Genomic DNA, 24166 nt, shown 5'->3' with positions numbered 1-24166 from the left:
CACAGAAGGGAAGGGGAAAGCACCAGGGAGGACGCATCCTAAAGAGAGCAGGCGGCTACAGGAAATGGAAGCAGCAAGATGTAGCTTATCTGTCTCCGCCCTCCTCCGCAGAAGTAGTTTCCTCTGGCATCCTCTCCTGGCTTCACACGAAGTGGAAAAGTCTCCAGCCTTTGAGCTGTCCCCCTGTCCCAGCTAGCCGAGCACTGACCATGGCCATCGTCACTCTCTCGGGTATCTGGCTCTTGGTGTTTTTTGTCATGCCAAAAGCAGGTTGAGAAGAAAGACACTTAAGCAGAGTGGTTATATACAGTTACACGGGCTGTTCACAGCACGAAGTGCCCAGCCAGAGGGGCACAGAGTGTTGGAATCCAGCCCAACGTCTGCTTACCAAGCTGTGGACCCTGAGGAAAGACACCTTCCTACCTGACCCAAAGGTATCTGTCAGGGCTTGGTGATGAGTCCAAGGGAATTCACTGTATGAACACTCTGTGTATGTTTGACACATATCACAATAAATATTTCAACCGAGGGGTAAGGGTGTAGCTCGAGGGTAGCGTGCTCTCACAGCACACTCAAGTCCTGGGTTCAATCCCCACTAGTGCATAAACCAAGCTAGCAGCACAAGCCTGAATCCCAGAGATTCTGACAGACACTGTTAGAAGTTCAGTGTCATCCTGGGCTGCATAATGAGTCTGAGGTCAGCCTGAGTCACCTAAGACCCTGACTCAAAAAGTCAAATAAATCCAAAACCAGGCATGGTGGTACACATCTTTAATCTCAGCACTCGGGAGGCAGAGAGGCAGGTGGATCTCTGTGGGTTGACTTGGAGGCCAGCCTGGTCTAACACAGCAAGTTCTAGGGTGACCAGAGCTATAGAGAGACCTTGTCTCAAAAACAAAGAGAGAGAGAGAGAGAGAGAGAGAGAGAGAGAGAGAGAGAGAGAAGAAGAAGAAGAAGAAGAAGAAGAAGAAGAAGAAGAAGAAGAAGAAGAAGAAGAAGAAGAAGAAGAAGAAGAAGGGAGGAAGGAGGGAGGAGGGAGGAAGAAGGGAAGGAAGAAAAGAAGGAAGAACAGAAGGAAGGGAGGGAGGGAGGAAGGAAGTTGGGAAGGAAGGAACAAAAAAACAAATAAATATGTAATTAAACTAAAAACTCAAACAAACAAAATTCCACCCAGAAAGTAGGTGTGATGCTGGACAAGTCACTGCTTCTTTGCCTCAGTTCCCACACCCAAAAGACAGCAATCCCTGTCCATAGGCACACATAAGAACCACACTAAACTGTATGAGTAGAAATATCTGAACAGAGGTCTCCACAGCAGCCACTGCTGCTGGCTTTGGACAGGAAGGAAGCAGAGGCAAATGGAACACAGAGACACTGTCAAGAGAAGCGAGTGCTTTGGGTAATGTGTGACCAGAAGCAAAAGGAACTTTCTCTGCAAATGGAACCACCCTGCTGATGTTCCTAAACATCTGGGAATTCTCATGTACCCCTCACTCTCTTCCTGAGCGCCCTTCATAGTCCCTAAGGGATCTCAGCCACAGTCTGACGGTCAGTGGTTCTGTAGATAGGAAAAGAGTGGCTCAGAACAGGATGTGGCCCCCCCAGGCTCCCACAGCCAGATTACAGTCTGGGCGGGACACACGTAAAAGGCTGGCAGCTGGTGTCTGAGAGAGAACAACATGTCTCCAGGACAGCCCAGGGAACCGGGCACTAGTACAGAAGGGCTCCGCTGCCTTCGGAGGCAAGGGATAAGGGTCATTCATATCCCAGAAGGTCAAAACTATTTTTCCATTGTCTAGCCTTAGGGCATGATTTTTTTTTCTAGTACCGAGGATTGAACCTTGGGCTTTCCTTACAGGCATTATTTATAGGATGAATTTGTAAACTAATATCTTCAAAACGACCATTATTGTATTGAAGTTCACTGATTCTTTACGTGTGTGTGTGTGTGTGTGTGTGTGTGTGCATGTATGTGGAGGCCAGAAGACAACCTTGGGTACTGTTCCTCAGGGGTTTGTATAACAAGGTTTCTCTGCATAACAGTCCTAGCTGTCCTGGAACTCACTTTGTAGACCAGGCTGGCCTTGAACTTACAGAGAGCAGCCTGCCTCTGCCTCCTGAGTGCTGGGATTAAAGGCATGTACCACTACCTCTCCCTGCTTAATTATCTCCCCCCCACACACACTAAGACAGGGTCCCTCACTTGATCTGGAACTTATCAAGCAGTGGAGGCTGGCAAGCCCTGGGGATCCTCCAGTCTCTAACTACCTAGGTCTGAGATTACAAATACTTCCCACCATGCTTGGCTTTTTTTCTTTCTGAGCCAGGTTCTTACTACATAGCCTAGGATGACCTGGAACTCACAGAGATGTGTCTGTCTCGGCTTCCCAAGTGTTGGGATAAATGTGCCATCATTCCTGACTATTTTTTGCTCTTGTTTCATCTTACTTTATTTTACATATGTGAATGTTCCGGCTCCATGTATACCCCGTATAGCACATGTGTGCCTGCTGCCTTGGAAGTTAGAAGAAGGCACTGGACCTCCTAGAACCTGAGTCATGGATGGTTGTGAGAGCCATCATACGGATGCCGGGTACTGAACACAAGTCCTTTGCAAGAGCAGCAAACCCTCTTAACTGATGAGCCATCCCTTCATCCCTTATGTTGGTTTTTGAGCCCTAACTCTTTTATATGTGGATTCTGGGGATCAAACCCAAATCCTCTGGATGAATCATCTTCCCTGCCCTAGTTCTTTCTTTCTTTCTTTCTTTCTTTCTTTCTTTCTTTCTTTCTTTTTTTCTTTCTTTCTTTCTTTCTTTATTTTGTGGATTTTTCGAGACAGGGTTTCTCTGTAGCTTTTTGGTTCCTGTCCTGGAACTAGCTCTTGTAATCCAGGCTGGCTTCGAACTCACAGAGATCCGCCTGCCTCTGCCTCCTGAGTGCTGGGATTAAAGGCTTGCGCCACCACCGCCCGGCCTCTAGCTCTTTAGTTTTAAATATCTCTCTCTCTAAGGCCTTAGGGTCTCAGGACCCCATCAGGACATATAGGGCCAATGGTAGCAACAGGAAGCTGAGAGCCCTTCCAAAGCCTCCGGAGGGACTTAACCCGGGGCAGGAGCCATCAAGGCCTAGGCATCTGTTTAGGGTCAGGCAGACACAGTTTCTGGCTTCAGCCAAAGGCCATGCCACTGGAACTCTCTCTTTTCCAGCACAAAACCTAACGGGATGATTCATTCCCTTATTAAATCAACTCAGAAGAAAAGGGAAGTCATCTACATCCCCGGTCCTCCGTCCACTGGACACAGGTTGCTCCATGACTCAGCACCTAAGGGCACTGACCATCCCTGATTCACTTTTCATCCCTTGTCTCAAGAATCCACTGTTCCTGGCGGTTCACTAAACCCTGACAGCCACGCAGCTGGGCTGACTCTTTTTAAAGACGGGTTTCCAAATACAGAGCCATGGAGGGGGAGGGAGAGACATGTGGATCTTAAACCTACAGGGGTGCAATCCCTCCTCTCAGAGAGTAAAAAGGTACCTCTATCTAAAAATGGCCCTTCTTTGTCCTTGCAGAATTGCCTCAGCTCTGTCCCAAACTTAGAAACAGCTGCTTCCCCAGAATGCCACAGCAACAGCCTCCCCAGGCCTCCCAGCAGCTCGAGCTGAACACTTAATCTGCTGCGAGGTTCAGTTTATCCCTCCCTCAACTCAAGGAAGAATCTGAGCACTGTTCCGTGACCAAGTATCCTGGTGAGTCATGTACAGACCCAGCGGCTGCTTTTTGAGTTCAAGTCCCACCTCCCTGACTACCTAGGGTAAAATAACCTTCTGTGCCTCAGTTTTCCTCATACGTAAACTAGAAACAATCCAATCTGCTGGGGTTGGAGATATGGTTCAGCAGGTAACAGTGCCTGCCACACAGGCCTGAAAACAGGAGTCGGGTCCTTGGAAGTGATATTTTTGTTTTGGGGGGGTTTTTTTGGTTGTTGTTGGTTTGTTTTTTGTTTGTATGTTTGTTTTTTTGGGTTTTTTTGGTTGGTTTTTCCAGACAGGGTTTCTCTTTGGAGCCTGTCCTAGAACTCACTCTGTAGACCAAGCTGGCTTCAAACTCACAGAGATCCATCTGCCTCTGCCTCCCGAGTACTGAGATTAAAGGCATACGCCACTACTGTCCGGCAACACATTTTAAAATAAATAAATGGAAACCGGGCGGTGGTGGTGCACGCCTTTAATCCCAGCACTTGGGAGGCAGAGGCAGGTGAATCTCTGTGAGTTCAAGACCAACCTGGTCTACAAGAGCTAGTTCCAGAACAGGCTCCAAAGCCACAGAGAAACCCTGTCTCGAAAAACCTAAAGGCATGTGCCAACACAGCCTGGTGGAACGGATGTTTTAAAAAGCCAGAAAGATGCCTTAAATCAGCAATCTTACATTCTGAGACCCTACCTCAAAACAAAATAACAAAAAGTCACCAAGGTGAGAGGCGAGAACCACTGGAAAAGTTGTCCTCTGACCTCCACATTCATGCCAGGATACAGGGGCATGTGCGCACATGTGCACACACACACAAAATAAACCTTTAATAACAATAATAATAACACACTCTCTCCTTTAGGGTTGAATAAATACAGTAAGACTCTTACATGCTTAGAAAGCTTCCTGGCATCCAATAGGCATATAGCAAATCTGGCTGGTATCGTTGGACCATCACAAAAGTCCTGTGTGATAGGAATTGTTAAGTCTACTTCCATTTGATAGGTATGTTCTACAACCACTTGCTGTCGTGGAGAAAATAATACATTAGACCTGAGTCTAGTGGCATGGGCCTTATAATAGAGCAACTCATGAGAGAAAGGAAGACCTCAAGTTCAAGGCCTGCGTTGGGCTACGGAGTGAACTGAAGGCTGGCCTTCATGTTTAGTGAGATCTAGGCTCAGAATAGAAAGTATAAGGATGGCTGGAAACAAGGCTCAGTAGTAAGGCACTATCAAGGGCAAAGCCCAAGTACATAGGAGCTGGGTATGGTGGCTCATGTCTATAATCCCAGCATATAGATCAGGCTGGGCTCAAACTTACAGAGATCCACTTGCTTGTCCCTCCCAAGTGCTGAGACTAAAGGCCTTCCACCAGGCCTGACAAGATCCTGTCTCCAAACAAAACGAAAGATAAAAAGAAAGACAGGAAGGAGAGGAAAGTACAAAATTAAAAAGTGAAGTGACCCAGCGAGAACAGCAATGTCCTTACACAGCAGAGCTCCAAGAGGATAGTAGTCTGCACACTCAAAACTCTCTTGTTTTAACATACTCCTTCTTCCTGGTGGGGAAACCCGAGATATCCCATGGATCAACACCAGAAGCCAGTTTCCACTCTAGTCCCAGAAAGGCAGTGAGCATTTCAAAGGAGTGATGTGGGACTTGCCAAACAAAATTAATTTCTGTTCTTTTTCATATTCCAGGAAAAACACTCCAATCACCACCCTTCGGGAGAGAGTGCCCACCTACCAATACGTGACAAAGATGACTCAAGACTGGGGACCATACCAGCTTTCCCTATGTTTCAGACTCCCTTGGGAGGTTCCTAGGCTGTCAGCAATTTTACAAAAGGTCAGCGCAAGTCATTTGGGAAGCATTTGAGTAGGCCTGGTCTCACACAAATGCACGCCTGTCAAATATTTTTAAACACATCTGCACACTGTCTTCACCCTTGGTGCAAAGCAAGCAAGCGACAGGGGCATTTCCCCGACACTCCAAGTCCTGCCTTGCCACTCCTGCTGCTGGCGCTTCCAGTTTGAGAAGAACTCAATGACAACATCTCCACACAGCCCCAACTTCCCAGCAGAGGCAAGGAATCCGGAGAAACCTCTAAATGCCAGTCAGTGGTGTGTGTGTGCAAAGTTTGATCTAAACACAATCATGTCCTCATGACCCAGGTCCGACCATATCTAGCAAAGAGTTGAAGCAGGTCTTGAGCTCAGCTGTCAACACAGCTCTGTCATACACTTTTCTTGTACTTCAAGGCTGAGCCGGCTCACGGTTAGTTGCTGGGACGGGAGTCGTTTTCTTCAGTGGTGCAGCCACTGCTTAGCTGCCCATGCTCTGGTAAACCCCCCCCCCGCCACACACACACACACATACACACAACCAAATTCTTGCTAGCAATCCCGATTAAATTCAGTAAGTCAATAAAACCAAAAGAGCTGAAAGTAGGAGGAGCATTTGTTGTTAAGAAGAGGCTCAAAGGATGGGGAAAGAAGGGGAACAAGAGAATGGGGTATAAATATGATCTAAATATATTCTATGTATGTATAAAATTGTTGACAAATAAATTTTTTGTTGTTTTGTTTTCCAAGACAGGGTTTCTCTGTGTAATGCTGGCTATCTTGGAACTAGCTCTGTAGACCAGGTTGGCCTCGAACTCAGACATCTGCCTGCCTCTGCCTCCCCAATGCTGGGATTAAAGGCATGAGCCATCACACCCGATTGATGAATAAATTAAAAACAATTTTTTTTCTCCAGAGAAATTGGATTTGGTCCCCAGCACCCACATCAGGCAGCTTACAGAGCAGGCTGAGAGGAAAAGAGCCAGAACTAATAACAGCTCAGTACTGGAGACCTGGCTACTACTAAGCAGCGAGGTGACTTTACAAAATAAAGCAACAACAATAATAGCAGTGTTTATGGAGAACATCACTGTGGTAAACATTAGGTTAAGGATTTAGCAGGTATCTGATTCCCAACAACAATCATTAAGAATATTATTATGGGGGCTAGCAAGAAACTTAGTTCTAGAAAAATTCCCAGGAATCTACAAGGATGACCCCAGCTAAGACCCTAAGCAATAGAGACGGTGCCTGAACTGGCCTTGCCCGGTAGTCAGGCTGATGATTATCTTAAATATCACCATAGAACCTTTGTCTAACAACAGATGGAAGTAGAGACAGAGACCAACATCGGAACACTGGACTGAACTTCCAAGGTCCAGTTGAAGAGCGTAAGGAGGGAGAGTATGAGCAAGGAAGTCAAGACCATGAGGGGTTCACCCACTGAGACAATGTGCCTGAGCTAATGGGAGCTCACCAATTCCATCTGGACTGGGAATGAACAAGCATGGATCAAACTAGTCCCTCTGAATGTGGTTGACAGTGGGGCAGACTGAGGGGCCAATGACAATGGCACTGGGATTTGTCTCTACTGCATGTACTGGCTTTTTGGGATCCTGTTCTCTTTGGATGTGTACCTTGCTCAACCTGGATGTAGTGGGGAGGGCCTTGGACTTTCCACAGGGCAGGGTGCCTTGCCCTCTCTTAAGACTGGAGGGGGTGGGGGAGAGTCTGTGGAGGGAGTGGGAGGGAAGTGAGAGGAGGGGAGGAAGTGGGAATTTGGATTGGTATTTTTTAAAGTAATAAAATAAAATAATAATAATTTTAAAAAGAATATTATTATGGGGTCTGGAGAGACGGCTCAGCGGTTAAGAGCACTGACTGCTTTTCAGCACCCACATGACAGCTCACAATTATCTGTAACTGCAGTTCCAGGGCACCTGACACCCATGGCAAAACACCAAAGCACATTTAAAGAAGAAAATAAAAAAGAATACTATTGCTCTCAGCTGGCCACTGGTAGCGCACACCTTTAATCCCACCCAGCATTTTGGAGGCAGAGGCAAGTGGATCTCTGAGTTCGAGGCCAGCCTGCTCTACATACCACATGCAAGTCTGGTGTCCATAGAGCCTAGAAGAGGGTGTCAGATCCCCTGGAACTGTTATAGAGTTAGAGATGGTTGTGAACCACCATGTGGGTGCTGGGAATTGGACAAGAGTCCTCTGGAAGACCAGATAGTGCTCTTAACCACTGAGCCATCTCTCCAGACCCAACCACCACTGAAGAGAGGAACCCAAGGCTTCATGCATGCTACCAAAACACTCAGTCAGGCCCGGCGGTGGTGGCGCACGCCTTTAATCCCAGCACTTGGGAGGCAGAGGCAGGCAGATCTCTGTGAGTTCGAGACCAGCCTGGTCTACAAGAGCTAGTTCCAGGACAGGCTCCAAAGCCACAGAGAAACCCTGTCTCGAAAAACCAAAAAAAAAAAAAAAAAAAAAAAAAAAAAAAACAAAAAAAAAAAACACTCAGTCAACTGAGTTATATCCAGGGGTCTTAACCAATATCATTCAACTTTTCAATGCACGTAATGGCCTGGGATCACAAGTTCCTCTAGGAGCAGACAGTAATCTTCAAGATCCTCTCTGCCTTTAAAGTTTGGGTTTCTCATTTGGAAATAAAATCAACATTAGATAGTTTACCTTTAATCCCAGCACTTGGGAGGCAGAGGCAGGCAGATCTGTAAACTCAAGGCCAGCCTGTCTACAAAGAGAATTCCAGAACAGCCAAGGCTATACACACACACACACACACACACACACACACACAAAACCTTGTCTCAAAAGACAGAAAGAAAGGAAGGAAGGAAGGAAGGAAGGAAGGAAGGAAGGAAGGAAGGAAGGAAGGAAGGAAGGAAGGAAGGAAGGAAGGAGAAAGAAAGATCGAATGCAGGATGCTATAACTTGCTAAGAGGGACAAGCGCCTCTATGTATGCCCACCCAGAGTGAGTCGGAAGAAACCTCTGACTTCCTAGGGTAATGATGTGCTGTGAAACTGCCCCGCTGGCCCCAACTGTCTTGGGAAATTGACAGCCGGAGGTCTCAGAGGCTCGCCAGCCTGCAAAGGTCTGCAAATCTGCAACAATTAGTTCTTCAACAGGCCTTTGCCATTTTTTTTAAAAGCCAGTCAAATGAAAGAAAATGTTACCATAGGTTAGTTACATTTGTTCTTGCCAGGAGCTCACTATACAGCCCAGACAGGCTTCAAATTGATCAGACTCCTGAGTACTGGGGGATTACAGGTTTGCACTATGTCCCAGGAAGGGGTGATCTCTGATCTCTCTCTCTCTCTCTCTCTCTCTCTCTCTCTCTCTCTCTCTCTCTCTCTCTCTCCTCTCTCTCCCTCTCTCAGTTTAGAGAAATGGATGGGTTAGGAGCCTGTACTGCTCTTCCAGATGACAGCTCCGGGGAAGTCAACTACTTTTCTCCTTCAAGAAACTTGCACACATGCGATACACATACATACACTCAGGCATACACACATACAAATAAAATCTTTAAAAAATTATTTAAAGAAAAAAAACATGTATAGGGGCTGAAGGCCCTAGGCTTGATTCCCAGCACCTACACAGCACATGGTGGCTCACAAGTGACCAGAACTCTAGTTGAGAGGACCTGATGCCCTCTTATGACCTCCAAGGGCACATGCACATGTGACGCACATACATACATACACGCAGGCTAATATTCATACACATAAAAGAAATGAACCTAAGAAAACTGGGGGGGGGTGATAGCATGTCACATGCATGTCCTTGAGGCCAGAAGAATGAGTCAGATTTCCCTGGAGCTACTGTTAGAGGTGGCTCTGAGCCACCTGACACAGGTGTTGGGAATCAGGTTCTCTGGAGGAACAGAGAGCACTCTTCGCTGCTGACCCCTCTCTGCAGGCCCGAAGGAGTTCATCTTAAGGATGCCAGCACAGGACGCATTTGACCTTGTAGCATGCTTAGTTTACTTTCCCCATCTGCTTGTGGGAGAGTTACCTCACTCAGGTAATCTGTGGGTGGAGACTTCCCTCGGCCTAAGTCTAGGACCATCTTCTCTTATAACGTACCATGAAGACCTGCACATATATCTTCATCTGCTGCCTCTACCCCCATCACTGCCCCCAGCCGAGTCTCCAGTCACTCAACTGCTGCTTTCTAAGGCCACCTCAGATTCACCTCTCTTCCCTGCTCAGCCCAGGAATCAATCCCCTGTCCACCTACCTTGTCACTTGTGTACACAGACAACAGTGGAACTCCCTCCCAGCTGCCTCCTCCCTTGACTCTCAGCAGCACCCGGCCCCTGGTACAGCCTGGAACTGAAACCAATCTCAGACTCGAACAAAGTGAAATCATTTCCTGAGCTTGGCCGCCCGACACAACCACAGAGCATCTTTGCCCAAGCAAAGCTCCAAATCCCAGCTTTGGAAAAAGCAAAGCTCTTAACTGCTGAGCCATCTCTCTAGCCCTGTTTTTAAAAAAATTTACTTAAATTGTGTGTGTGCAAGTACGTGCTCGCATGTATAGGTGTTCATGGAGGCCGGAGGCATCAGATCTCCCCAGAGCTGTAGTTAGGGGTGGTTATAAGCTGCCCAACATGGTTGCAAGAGCACTAAGCACTCTTAACAGCCAAGCCATACCCCAATCCCATTTTCTCTTCTGAGACAGAATCTTACTATATACTCCAGGGGGTCCTCGAACTCAAGATTTTCTGAGTGCTGGGATTACAGGCACGCACCACCATGTCTGCCTGAGATAAACTCTGGCTGTCCTGGCACTCACTATATAGACCAGGCTGGCCTCAAACTCACAGAGATCCTCCTGCCTCTGTCTCCCGAGTGCTGGGATTAAAGGCATGCGCCACCACAGCCCGGCTGATTTATTCTTAATAGAGTCCCTCTTGAGAGCAAGCCTGTTTTCTTCTGAGACTTCTGTAGACATCTTGATTAAGTGTTGAGATTGTCATAACACATTTTCCCTAAATGTTGAAGTCTTATATTTGGAGTAGGGGGCAGGAAAAATCATAATAAATGAACATGTCGGTGCTTGACCATCTTTAGAAGAACTATGTATTTTGAGAAAGCTCCCCAGATGTACTTTACTAACCTTGATCTTGCCCTTCAGCCTATCATGATCCTTTTTCTATCAGTGGGAGGGATCATGAAATGATTGTCCTGTAGGCCCAGCAAGTAAGTGGTCAAAGAGAACAAACTTGGATCACCTACTGTTTGCTCATTCTTACCGCAGTGTTTCCTGGGGGCTCCTGTGTCTGCCCGGAGCTCACACAGGGGCTGAAGCCAATAACCCAGCAACTCCAAGGGCGACCATCTTCTGAACAGACCTGACGCTCTCTGCAGCCAGTATCTGACAAATGTTGTTACTTCCGGGTTTCCTGCCACTTTCCCCAAGGCTTTGGGTCACTCCCACAGAGCATCTCGGCAGCAGGGACCCAGGGCATGAGTTCCAGCTGCTGAGCAGGTAGGATTGGTGTCTTGGCTCTAAATTCATGGACAGGCTACCTTCTGTCACTCAGCACTCTCCAGTGATTCCACAGGACAAGGAGAGGTTAAGCCAGATTTGAGCAGCCTTCCATCTCAAAAACCCCAGCTTTCATGCTTCTGTCCCTGAGCAGACATGGACCTCTCGGGGCAGCCACTTCAGCTTCCTGTCTGCAGATGGAACTTCTTAAACCACAAAGACAAATGAATCTTGTTCCCATTTCCAAAGCCTTTTGGGTTGGGGGGGGGCATTCCCCTAAACTCCCATGAGTCACTTTTCTTGCTCATTACGGCCTATCTGGAACATCCTCCCTGTATCCTCCTCGGGTCCTCCCTCTGCAATTTAAACGTATTCACCTCTGGTCCTCTGTCCAGTGAACAGCTGTGTTCTGAGCATCAAAACTTGCAAGACTTCTACCTCTTTAGTGTGCTCGCTGCAGGCATTACAAGACGTGGCTACTGATTAGCTATTAAAACCCATAAAGGCCGGGCAGTGGTGGCGCACGCCTTTAATCCCAGCACTCGGGAGGCAGAGGCAGGCGGATCTCTGGGAGTTCGAGGCCAGCCTGGTCTACAAGAGCTAGTTCCGGGACGGGCACCAAAGCTACAGAGAAACCCTGTCTCGAAAAACCAAAAACAAAACAAACAACAACAACAAAAAAAAAAACATAAAAACCTGGCTGAAGGGCTGGAGAGATGGCTCAGAGGTTAAGAGCATTGCCTGCTCTTCCAAAGGTCCTGAGTTCAATTCCCAGCAACCACATGGTGGCTCACAACCATTTGTAACGGGGTCTGGTGCCCTCTTCTGGCCTGCAGTCATACACACAGACAGAATATTGTCTACATAATAAATAAATAAATTTAAAAAAAAAAAAAAAACCTGGCTGAAGAGATGGTTCAGTGGTTAAAACACTGGCTGCTCTTCCAGAGAACCTAGGATTGGTTCCCAGCACCTACATGGTGGCTAACAACCATCTGTAACTCCAGTTCCAAGGAATGTAAGACCCTCTTTTGGACTCTGTGAGCAGGCAAGAATGTGGTGTATCAACATACATGCAAGTAAAACAACCATACACATAAAGCAATAAAGATAAATAACCAAAAACACACATGCAAAAAAGCAGCCAGGCATGGTGACATATGTCTATAATCCCAACACTTTGAGGGCAGAGAAGAGGCAGAGGCAAAAGGATTACCATGAGTCTGAGGCCCAGCTTAGGCTACAGAGGGCATTCCAGGCCAACTTGGTCTACAAAATGAGGCTATGTCTCAGAAAAAAAAAAATGAAATTTAGCATGGTAGCTCATGTCTCTATTCCCAGCACATGGGAGGCTGAGGTAGGAAGACTGTTAAGACTTCAAGGCCTGCCTAGTCCAATATAGCAAGTTTCACGTCAGCTTGGGCTAGAACGGGACAGTCCCCAAAATAACAACAACACACAAAACTCAAAGACAAAAGCAAACCCAATGCATCCAGCAAGCAACCCCACTGCAGAGTTCCTGCCTCACCCTGGCAAAGATGTCACAAGATCCTAAAACCCAAACCCTTTTCACATGCCCACAGGCCAGTCACAGGGCTATGCTAACCCCACAGAATAGGAACACACTGTCTTCTGGGACCAGATCAAATGCCTGGAAGACAGATGTCACCTTTAGCCTCACTCCACTCAAGTCCCCTCCCCCAAGAAGGCCTGTCAGCTCAAGCATGCCTTCCGACTGGCAATTACCCCTTCTTCAGGGTTTCATATTTTCGTTCTCAGGGCAAGGCTTCATCATATTCTACCTCGAGCTACACCCCTGATCCCAGTGTTTCATCTTGTCACAGCCCCTGCCAGGGTGACCGGAATGCTAGACTAATATGTTCATCTTATTATTAGGTATTAGACTACGGGCCTCTTGAGGGCAGGGCCAAGCCTTGGTGAGGCCTCAGCAGACTGTCTGGCTAGCAGTTCTTAACAGACTACCGGACCCATTCCAGTGACACTGGCCACTGCACCGGCAGACCCTGAGTACAGCCCCTATTCCCCACCTCGACCAACTACACAGGGAGCTACTGAGGATGTCTCCAAGGGTGTGAGCCTGCAACCAGGCTCCCTCAGCCCACTTCTAGCTCCTCTGCTTTGAGATACATATTCTCGGGCATGTTATTAAGCCTCTTGCTACCTCTTAGGTCTATTTCCTCACCTGAAAAATGAATGTCAGCTCGTAGGGTCTCGTGAGGAAATAAGGACCCCTAACTACTGAGCCACCTTTGCAGTCTGAGAATTAAGAACACATACAGCGGGGTGAAGGAATAACTCAGTAGTTAAGAGCAATTGTTGCTCATGTAGAGGACCTGACTTCCATTCCCAGCATCCATATGGTAGCTCACAACTACACATAACTACACATGTGTTCCAGGAACATATACATGTGGCTAAAACACTCATACACATAAAATAAATGACTCTTTTTTTAAAAAAAATCTTTTTTTAAAAAGGACACATCCCATCAAGCAGAGGCAGGTAGATATCTGAGTTCGAGGCCAGCCTCGTCTGCAAAGCAAGTTCCAGGCCAGCCAGGGCTACACACTGAAACCCTGTCTCAAACAAACAAATAAGAACAAAACACATCTGAGTTGACTTCTTGAAGGGTTGAGAGATTACGTTTTTACTCACGTGTGTGCGCGTGCGTGAGTGTGTGTAAAAGCAAGTGCTTTTACCCTCCATACCATATCTCTAGCCCCCGTCCTTTTTCCTCCACATGAAGCTTTTTACTGTTGCCTTCCACACCATTCCACTCTCCACTGCCCACCCTGCCACACCCTCGCTAGGTGCCTTGTCCCTCTGGACCAACACTAGCATTAAAAGACAAGTCATTCAGCCGTACCGCTGCCCACAGCTGCCCACAGCCCACAGGGCAAGCTCTGAGAGAACAGGTTAGAGCTGATTCCACAGCAAAGCGGACAATACTGAGTAGTTTGACCCATTCTCTATCACCCTGACATTTCAGCAACTCTATACCTCCACCCTTGTCCCTTCCCTGCATCGCCTCATCTGCCGCAGTCTCTACAGTTTTAACCAAAGATTCTTTCCTTAGTAACAAGTATCAGAACTGCCGAGCCCACATTCAGAAATAATAGCAACAGTTTCTATGAAAGGAACCTAGCGCATATGTGAGACCTCCTCCGATGCCTTCTAAGAATGAGATGCTGAAGCATTTACAAGGCTTCAGAGGAAGATCCAGAGCCTCCTAGGAATGCCTAAGTAAGTGCTGGGGATCTGTAATCTCTGGTGCTAGGGGCAGAGCTCAGTGGTACAGCGTCGGCAAAGTCCTGGATTCAAATTCCAGTACCACAAAACCAATCAACCACAAAGACGCTTTGGTGGAAGTGGGCATAAAAATGGCTTGACTGCTTCCTGAAGTTCGGGTTAAACACTGGTATCTGACCCGGTGGTGGTGGGGGCGGCGGGGGCAGTGGTGGTACATGCCTTTATTCCCAGCACTAGGGAGGCAGAGGCAGGCGGATCTCTGTGAGTTTGAGGCTAGCCTGGTCTACAGAGAGAGTTCTAGTACAGGCTCCAAAGTTACACAGAGAAACCCTATCTCGAAAAAACGAATGAGCCGGGCAGTGGTGGCGTACACCTTTAATCCCAGCACTTGGGAGGCAGAGGTAGGCGAATCTCTGTGAGTTCGAGACCAGCCTGGTCTACAAGAGCTAGTTCCAGGACAGGCTCCAAAACCACAGAGAAACCCTGTCTCAAAAAACCAAAAAAAAAAAAAAAACCAAATGAATGAATGAATGAATATCACTGGTATCCAACCAAGAACTCTCTAAAGACCTTTGACACAGTAGAAAAGTGGTGGCTGTGTTTCTTAAGAAGGGAGTTATGAAGCCGGGTGATGGCGGCACACACACGCCTATAATCCCAGCATTCAGGAGGTAGAGGCAGGCGGATCTCGGTGAGTTTGAGGCCAGCCTGGTCTACAAGAGCTAGTTCTAGGACAGGCTCAAAAAAAAAAGAGGGGAGTTATGTTCCCAAGCAATTACTCCATCTACTGTTTATGAATGGTTTTATTTTATTTTTTAATCTTTTTTTTTTTTGAGACAGGGTCTAACCTAGCCCAGGCTGGGTTTTATACTCTCTCTGTGTAGCCAACGATGGCCTTGACCTTGAACTTCTACTCCATTTGCCCCCTCCTCCCTAGACCTTGGATGACAGGTATCTGCCACTGTGTCCAGTTTAGGAGCTGGGGATTGAATCTTGGGCTTTGTGCAAACTAGACAAGTGTTCTAGCCATCCACGAACTGAGCTACATCCCAGCTCGTGGCTTCTTGTGAAGACGAGAACTTTAGCTGCTCTTTTAGGAAGGAATCTATTGCACTGTTCCTGCACATGAGAGGTATTTCTGGGAGGCTGGAAGCAAAGAGGATTGGACAGCGGAGGGGCCAGTGCAGCTAACATCTTGAGTTCACCAACATCTGGAAAGGCCAGAACTTCAGCCGAAAGATAAATCCTGGCCACAAGGACAGGTGAACCCTGCCACAAGAGCCTTGCATGCCACCAAGGAGGCTTCCAACTCCCATATCAGGGACTGCTAGGCCTTAGTCATTTTGGGGCTCCAGACCCAACGGTTATTTGTCACATGGGCAGGAGCCAGCAAGCCACAGGCACCACCTGCTCCACTCACCTGGCCTGGTCAGAGGTGAGTCTTGTGCCTAAGGCTCTAGGAAATTCTCTGCTCTGTTGCTTAGTAACAGAGCAGAGTGACTTTGGGGAACTCTGAAGGAAAAAATAGATGCAAGAGGTGCTGTATGCCAAACACTTTCCTCACTGGGTTGCATGGAGTGGTGCGGGGTGCATGCTAGGTCTGTGGAGTCAGAACTTCTTATCACACTAAGAACAATCTGAAGACCCTTGCTGCCATTGTCATATTTTATGTGGTGGGAGTTCCATTTCTAAGCAGTGTTACTGTTTATGACTGGTTTTAAAGACAATGCTAGTGGCATCATTAAAAGGACATTCACTCGCTCTGGTCCATCAGAGGTGGTGTGAGCCAATGGAAAATTTCTCAGTACTGAGGCAGGTAAGTCTGACATGGAAGACCCCTGGACTCACCCAGATCCCAAGTAGGTATAGATGAACAGGCACCTGCACTCCACCCGGCACCCTGGCGCCCAGGAAATCGTGGAGAAGAAAAGCAGGGCTGCCCTCTTTGGGGCAGCACAGGAGATGAGCCCCAGTGGCCTGTCTGGTCTCCACTTGCATTCTGAAGTCCATGATACGGAAGGCCCTGCAGCTACCCAGATTGTTTTCCTGGGCAAATGTGCTCCAAGACTTCCCCAGAAGGACCTTGCACACTGAACACTCTCCATAAGGCTCTTCAACCTCATGCCCCTAAAGTGAACAGGGGTCCTCAAAAGACTCGCCTCCTACACCCACCCCACACTTGTCCTTTGTTTCCCTCTCATTCAATAGCCCTGGTGCCCCAACACAGTGCCTAAGGTCTCCACACCTCACAGACAGCAAACTGTCATGGAAGAATGACCACCTCAATTGCCCCTGTCCTCTAGCAAACTGGAGGGATCTGGGAGCTGGGCCAGAGCTTCCAGGTCTCCATGGCCACAAGTTCAAAGCAGCATGCGAAAGGACCTCATAAGAGTTCTGCTTTGGGCGTCCTGGGATTATTTACTAACTAGCCACAAAGAAGGAATCTACTCCAAAATGCCTGGAGTAGACCACAAACTCTAGCCTAGTTCCAAGGGGGTATATTAGCCCTCTGGCAGTGCGTGAGGATGCGCCAGCACCTGGGCCTGTTTGGGAAGTGCAGTTAGGGTATAGCTTTCACCAGATCCCAAAGAGGCCCTTGGTCTAAATCAGGGGCCTGGTTTCCCCCCTCCCTCATCCCCGCTGTTGTCTCACCAGCCCTGAGCTATGTCGTCCCCCCCCCCCCAGTCTCTGTTTCCTTGTCCCCTTTTCTTTCCACCAGCAGCAGAGAGCAGACGAGATTTCCAACTCAACCCTATTGGATGCAACAACCTCTAGCGGCCCAAGCCAGCGGCACAAAGGTGCCACCTTCCATTTAAAAGGAAGTCCCCACTTCACACGTGATCCAGCAGGGACCACACTTCACAATGAAATGATATCCATAAGGAGAGTACTAGTATCCGTCACCTCCTTCGTCACCTCCTTCGAGCCGTCTGGCTAATTTCATCAGCCGATAAAGAAGGGGGTGAGGGGAAGGAAGCGCCCAGAACGCTTTCTCCTGGGCCAGGTGGCTCAGGGTGTTGCAAGATAAGCAAGAGAAAAAGTGTATATCCCGTATATCCCGGGTTTCAGGCTGCCCGAGGAACAGGTGGAGATCAAGACACATGATCTTCTACCCCAACATCATCCCTAGGGTGTCTCATCACTATACTGCAATTATCCCCTCATCGTCCATTCTCACAATAAATAAACAAATAAGGGAAATCTAAAATCTCTCTCCCTTAAAACACCCTCCCCTGGAATTTCATAGCAGTATAAATTACTTGGAGCTAAAACTTTATTTTTAAGGGGAGAAGATAGACAAGCCCGTGCTGGGGTGCAAGGCAATTACTCAAGGAAAAAAACGAGGAATAAAGGCAAGCCCCGGCCCCCTGGAGCTCCGAGCCCCAGGCACTTAGAGTCCGAGGGGCGGGGGAGCAGGGGCGGGGACAGTGCATTCTGAACTTTCCCCAGCCGGGTCGCGGAGAGATGCAGCTCCCAGGGGACCGGGTGGGACCTGAAAAGGCTGAGCCGACCGGTGACCACGGCGGGAGCAGGAAGAGAGCCTCCCCTCCCCCTAAAAGGAGTTCAGCTCCCAGCCCGGGCCCCCGCCTCGCCATCGCCATTCAGCCTGCGCCCCCAGCCGGGCCGAAGCCGGGAGGGTGTCCACACAAAGCGGGGAACCGGGAAGCGGAGACCGGGGAGGAGCAGGCTCCCCAGGCCTTGCGTCCCTTCCCCGCGGCGCCGGCCGGTGACCACCCCTCCGATTGTGGCCCGGTGCCGCACGCCCCCTGCGCCCAGGGCCCGAGGACGAGGCGGGCAGCTGGGGAGAGAGGGCCACCCGGATCTGCCGCGGAGGCGCGGGCTCCCGGGAAGCCGTGGCCACGGCGCGAGGACTCAAACTCGCGACGGCCCGGCCCTGGCGGCCGCGCCTCGGCGATGCTCCCGGGGAAGGTGGGGCCGCCGGGCCGGGGTGGAGCGCGGCACCCACGAGCTCGCGGTAGGGGCGGCGAGAGCGAATCGGGGTCTTACCGAGCACCGCACTCGCGTCCGCTCCCGCGGGCCGCTGGGGCCGGGCGGCGGGGGAGGGGCGCGGTCCCTCGGTGGCGGCGGTGGCGGCGGCTGCGGGCCCGGCTCGGTGGCGCGGCGGCGCGGCTGGGCGCCGGGAGGCGGAGAAAGCGAGGCGAGGCCGGCTTCCTAGCGGCGGGCTGCGAGAAATGCAGCTGTCCCTGCGCGGCTGCCGGCGAGGCCACAAGTGGGGCCGCGCGGGGAGGAGCGGGGCTGCGCGCGCCCGGGGCCCAGGCTGCGGCACCCCCAGACCCTCTCCTCAGACCGGAAAGCAGAAGTAGGGATCAGGAGGCCAACGCGGTTGCGGGGGGTATGGGGAAAAGGCATCTGGGGAACATTAGGACAAGCTCCTGCGTGCATTTCCGCGCCATCTGCTCCGACCGCTCCGCTAGAGGACCGGAGAGACTGAATGGGGAGTCTCGGATCTTCCCTTTATGGCCAGGTGTGGCTATGCCAACTTGGGGAGCACCGTAAGGAGTTGTTTAGGTTGGACCTGAGATTTGGGAGATCTGGGAACGAGGGGGACCTAAACTCAAGGCTGTCCTGAGAGGTTGCAGACACATACCAGGAGCCCCGAGTGAGGGTGGCAGAAAGCGCAGGAACCTCTGGGGGCCTTGAGACACCAGGAGTGTGGGGTAGTGGCGGCTTTGTGGAGTTAAAGCTCAAGCAAGAAAATAAAATCTAATATCGAGACCAGAGGAGATGGTGGAGTGGGGGCGGGAAATCAAAGTGATGGCCCGGCCCATTCACCTAGCCGTCACCACCCACCTATCATTTTTACCCAACATTCCCCCGTCACTTGAGGGGCTTCTGAGCCAAGGGTTTCCATTAACTGTTTAATAAATGGTCGATCACCTTTGGTTGTTTTCCCACGTGGTTTGGTTTTGTGCACTAATTTGGAGATGAAAAGAGGGGACCGAGGGAATGACTACCAAGCTCTGCTTTGAAGTGGAGCTACCTAGGGGAACTCTAAAGAGGATAAAGGTCAAATCATTAAGATCTCGGCCTGCAACACCTTATGGAGAATTAAACTCTGCTACTGGAAAAGCTTGCCCATTTGTGTGTGGAGCCCTGGAAATAGCCCCGTTCCTCTGAAGGCTTGCAATCAGCAAGCTTCGCTGAGAAGGCTCGACATGCTCACCCACAGAAACATCTGATGGTAAAAACCACAAACCAAGGCCCCAGATGCGAATGTGTTCCCATCATTTGCATGTCAAGGGTAATTTCTTCAGCAAGGTGGAATCGGAGGATACCCTGAGAGAAATCTCACCTCTGAAAATCTTTTTGTCCCTTCTGTTCATGCCCCCTTCACCTGATTTTAGGGAACCCTCAAACTCAAAATCACGAGCTGGATCCTAGACCCCAGGTTAAAGATTTTGAATCTCGAGTGCTCTACTGACTCTGGGTTGTGGCCGAGAGCTCAGGACTTATCCTCTTGACCCATAAAGTCTGGGTCAAGCCTTCGAGTATGTCACCTTATACTACAGTGTTAAGTTTATCTGTCACTTTTCTGCTTACTGGCACAGTCTTCCTCTAATTTGTCCTGGTCGCTTTGACATTTCAGGAGTTGGGGCATGGGCAGCTCCCGGTCTGGAGATTTTCCAGTTTTTCACATGCCTCTGGATGGCTCATAAAATGTTTAAACATATTTTCATTAGCGTTGTTAATAAAGCCAGTTGTGTTGGGCAGTCCTCCTTGAAGCACCCTGTCTGTGGACTTTTACTAATGTCCTCTTCTTTTGAGTCAGCCCTGGAAGCTTTTTCTCAGCAGCGCCCCTCACCGCCCCCCCCCTTCTGTTTCTCGTACCCCAGAGCAACCTCAATCACCAGTACCACTAGAGCATAGAGGCCCAGGCCAGGTCTCGCCTGCGACCCAGTCCCTCATATCTGCTGTGTGCTTAGGGTCCTCAGTAGCAGGTCCTTTGAACACTTCATAGGGGCTAGCAGCCCCTCAAAGCCACGCCTCCCTCATCTGAATACCACCTCGGGCACAGAGGTTAACCATCCCAGCTCCTACCCACTTTTTCCTGGGCATTCTGTTGGTTTCCAGCTATAGTTCATTCCACCTTCCCTTTCCCCTCCTTCCTTCCCCCAGCTCCTGCCACATCCCAGGCCCCTGTGCTCTGCACTTCTCAGCTGGAGGGAGAGACCCCTTTTGCTTTCTAGCCAAACCTCCTGCTTCGGAAGACTCTACTAATTCTTTCTTTCCACCACTCCCCTTTCCTTGCTTCAAGCCTACCAACCCTGCGAGATGCCCCTTTCAAACGAATCAAGTCCCAATCCTGCGCTGCCCACAAGTCACTGCCCTGTTAGTGTCTTCCCAATCACAGCGCACTCCCTCTAGAACGGAGACACACATCTCTTTCCTTTTCTCCAGCCTCATTCTAGCTTTGGTTTCCTGTGGTCTGGCCTTCTTCCCCAGTCATCCCAGGAGCTTCCCTCAGTGGGAGGCCCTGGCAGGCACCTGGTTGCCTAAACCCATGAACCTCCTGCTCACCCCTCTTCTTGGCTCTGATGCAGTCCCAGATGCTATTCAGGCTTCTCTGAGATCACTCCCACCCGACAGGTTCCCAGTTTCACAAGGTTTTCCCACCTACCCCCACATTTCTCCAGCGGTTTCTCTGGCAGTCGGTTCCTTCCAGCTCTGCTCTTCCCACAGATATGCTCACAGAGGTTAAGAGAGCAGAACTTCACCAACCCTCAGGGTTTCTTTAGCAGGCAGCATGACTTTAGGCCAGGTGCTTAACTCTTTCTGTGTCTCATTTTCTTTCCTTGTATCAACTAAGGTCTACTTCACTTTATTTTATTGTATGTATTTGGATGTTTTGCCTGCATGTTTGTCTGTGCACCACATGTGTGCCTAAAGAGGGCATCAGATACCCTAGAACTGGAGTTAGAGATGGTTGTGGGCCACCCTGTGGGCACTGGGAAGCAAACCCAGGTCCTCTGGAAGAACAACCAGTTCCCTTAACCACAGAGCCATCTCTCCAGCCCCTCTCATTTACTTCAAAGGACTGTGGTGAGGATGCAATAAGCCCACATATTCTGAAGTACACAGAACCGCTCTTGGCATGCTACCTGTTCAGTAACTGCTAGTGTTGGTATAAATACATTCCTTCGTCTGCTCTCCGGAGGACTTGGTGTGCTGGCTAGTTTTATGTCAACTTGACATAACCTAGAGTTATCAAAGAGGAGGGAGCCTTATTTGAGGAAATGTCTTCTTAATATCGACCTGTAAGCAAGACTATAGAACATTTCTAAACTGGTGGTTTATGTGGGAGGACCCTGCCAATAGTGGGTGGGCCACCCCTGGGCTGGTGGTCCTGGATTCTAAAAGCAAGCTAAGCAAGCCTTGAAGAGCAAGTCAAAAAGCATGTGCGCGTGCGTGCACACACACACACACACTATGGCCTCTGCATCAGCTCCTGCCTCCAGGTTCTTGCCCTGTTTGAGTTTCTGCCCTGACTTCTGTAATGTGGAAGTGTCAGCCAAATCAACCCTTTCCTCTCCAAGTTGCTTTTGGTTATGGTGGTTCATCACAGCAACAGTAACCCAACTAGGATGCTGAGTAAATGACCTGCCTGTCTCTGCACCTCTCTCTTCTTGAGTCTGCTGTATAGAATGTACAGCTGCTATTGGACGGACTGTACCATGGTCACTTACTTCCCTTTCAGATATAGTCAGCACCCCTCCATTTTCCTTTGCCGAAGTTTCTGTCCTGGATAAAGACATATCTCATTCACTGAACTATGAATTCACAGGCAACCCCAACAGTAATCTCAGGGCTTTCTACTTTCTGAATTTATTTGGAATATCCTTGCTCTGCCCTGGTTCAGATTCTGCCACCAGGGCTCTGCCCATCAACCATCCTCAGTGCTAGCAACTGCTATTCTGAAGCTAGATCTGGTAGTGTTCCCTGTTGAAAGTGGTAGGTAACTCCCCATCCCTCAGAGGATAAAATTTAACTCTGTGCCAGTTCAGATCTGGAATGCTATCCAAAAGCCTCTATATGAAAACCTTGGTCCCTAGTGTTAGCATATTTAGGAGGTAGGGCATGGTGAAGTCTTCCCATGACCTTAAAGAGGATAATGGTGCCTCCCTCTTCTCTTTCACTCCCCATCCAGAGGATGAGCAGTTTTGCCCTACTCATGCCCCTGCCATGATGTATTGCCTTATCACAGGCCCTAAAGCAATGGTGCACATTGATCATGGACTGTGTGTTAGTCAGGGCTCTCTAGAGCAAGACTTCTTAAACTCTTGACTTCTTAAACTTTAAGACTTCTTAAACTCCTTTTTGCTCGAGAAATTTTTTTACATGACTCTAAGTATGTAGCTGTATAAAATAGTTACACAAATCAAATGTTTACTGTTAATAACTAATAAAATACTTTAAAATGATTTTTGATATGCATATAATTTTTACCATTTGTTAAAGGTAAAAGCAAATTTGCATACTAATGAGATCTATGTGCTTGATTGTCTTTACATAAAAAATTAAATCTTAGCTGAATATTTGACATTGCAGGCAGTAGAGCATCTTCAATGGGTTTCAGATTTGGTATATTGATTTTATAATCGTCAATGCTGAGAACATCACTCTGGATAAATACACAGTACAACTTGGTGAGGTATGTGTAGGACCATTTCAAAAACTGCTGGAATCTATTCTAATCCCAAGCCAAAATTCACTTAACAATTTTTTGAGACAGGCTATGTACCTCAACTACGTACCCCTGGCTGTTCCAAAATCACTATGTAGATAAGGCTGACCTCAAACTCACAGAGATCCATCTACTTCTGCCTCATGAGTGCCAGAATTAAGGGCCTGTGCCACACTATTCCTGGCTTCATTTAATACTTTTTATGAAAGTCAAGTCAGCAGCACAAACAGCAATTCTAAAAATCAAACACTAACAGATACAATAATTTGATCCATGCTGGGGAATGGCTATGGGGAAATATTAAAATTCCTTGTTTTCTATAATTAAACTGTTTTGTTGCTGGGCAGTGGTTGCAGATGCCTTTAATCCCAGCACGCGGGAGGCAGAGCCCAGAGCTCTGTGAGTTCAAATCTAACTGGTCCACAAAGTGAGTTCTAGGACAGTCAGAGCTACACATAGAAAAACCCTGTCTCAAAACATCTTCCCCTAAAAAACTGTTTTGCTTCTATAAAAGCAGAAAACTTTGCAAATATATTGAAAATACTGCAATTCATAACATATAATAGGCTAGACTCTGAGCCAGGGTGTTTCTGTCAGTATTACCTGAATTTTTTTGTGATGTGATGGCACGTGTAATGTAAAATGTGTGTTGTATGTTCAGAACCAAGTCTACAGTGAAGCCATGGATGCAACATGGATGCATGCTGCCAGAAAAAAAAAAATCTCAGGTTCATTGAGTGTTTGATTTCAAATAAATTTTGGGTCATTTTGCATTCAGAAGCCCTTTACTCTTGCCAAGCAACTTTGTAGCCTTCACATTCAGTTAAGTAACCCAGTCTGGGGCTGTGACCTACAGTGTCTGAAGTGGGCTCTAGAGGAACAGGATCAATAGAATATGTATATCTATTACTATATATTATGTAACATTTCATAAAAGGGGATTTATAAGCAGGGCATGTTGGTGCATGCCTTCAAACCCAGCCCTCAGGATGCAGATGGATCTTGGAGTGTGAGACCAGCCCTCTCTACATAGTGAGTTCCAGGACTGCTAGGGCTGCACAGAGAAACGCTGT

The 24166-nt window shown here is 48.5% G+C and overlaps 1 protein-coding gene across 3 annotated transcripts in view; it reads right to left on the bottom strand.

The window, feature by feature from the left end:
* The window catches only part of Cuedc1 (CUE domain containing 1), a 90758-nt gene extending 71501 nt beyond the window's left edge, over positions 1 to 19257 (bottom strand). The window contains exon 1 of one of the 3 annotated variants that reach the window (XM_057776229.1): positions 18999 to 19257. The gene's annotated coding sequence lies outside the window, so the exon portion shown is untranslated. Of the gene's footprint in view, positions 1 to 9865; positions 9892 to 18397; positions 18929 to 18998 lie in introns of those variants that run through there. The other 2 variants (XM_057776228.1, XM_057776230.1) reach the window with 2 other exon arrangements.
* Between the last annotated feature and the right edge of the window lie 4909 nt (positions 19258 to 24166).

This window comes from Chionomys nivalis, chromosome 7 (genome assembly GCF_950005125.1).
Source record: "Chionomys nivalis chromosome 7, mChiNiv1.1, whole genome shotgun sequence".
Lineage (NCBI taxonomy): Eukaryota > Metazoa > Chordata > Mammalia > Rodentia > Cricetidae > Chionomys > Chionomys nivalis.
This window is presented reverse-complemented; position numbering and strand designations above follow the sequence as displayed.